Genomic DNA, 448 nt, shown 5'->3' with positions numbered 1-448 from the left:
AACATTTTGTGAGTTTTTCAATACATAAACCACAAACCCTAAACCCTAAACCCTAAACCCTAAACCCTAAACCCTAACATTAAACCCTAAAAGTAAACCCTAAAACTAAACCCTAAACACTAAGAATAAACCGTAAAGCGTAAATATAAACCCTAGAACTAAACTCTGAACCCTAAACCCTAAAACACCTAAACCCTAAACCCTAACTCTAAACCCTAAACTGAAAACCCTAGACCCCGTTCTGTGTCTGTTTGTGCTGCGCAGCTAGAGAGCCGCATCGGCAGCAACAGCAGCAGCAACAGCAGCAGCAGCAGCAGCAGTTGCAGCAGCAGCAGCAGATCGAGCAGCCCCTCTTCTTCTAGTTCTTCTTTGCCGCTGCTGTCTCCTGCTTCGTCTCCTGAGCGAAGAAAAAAAATAAAATACACAGCAGCAGCAGCAGCAGCAGCAA

This window comes from Eimeria mitis, genomic scaffold, assembly GCF_000499745.2.
Source record: "Eimeria mitis Houghton genomic scaffold, Emh_scaff2536, whole genome shotgun sequence".
Lineage (NCBI taxonomy): Eukaryota > Apicomplexa > Conoidasida > Eucoccidiorida > Eimeriidae > Eimeria > Eimeria mitis.
This window is presented reverse-complemented; position numbering follows the sequence as displayed.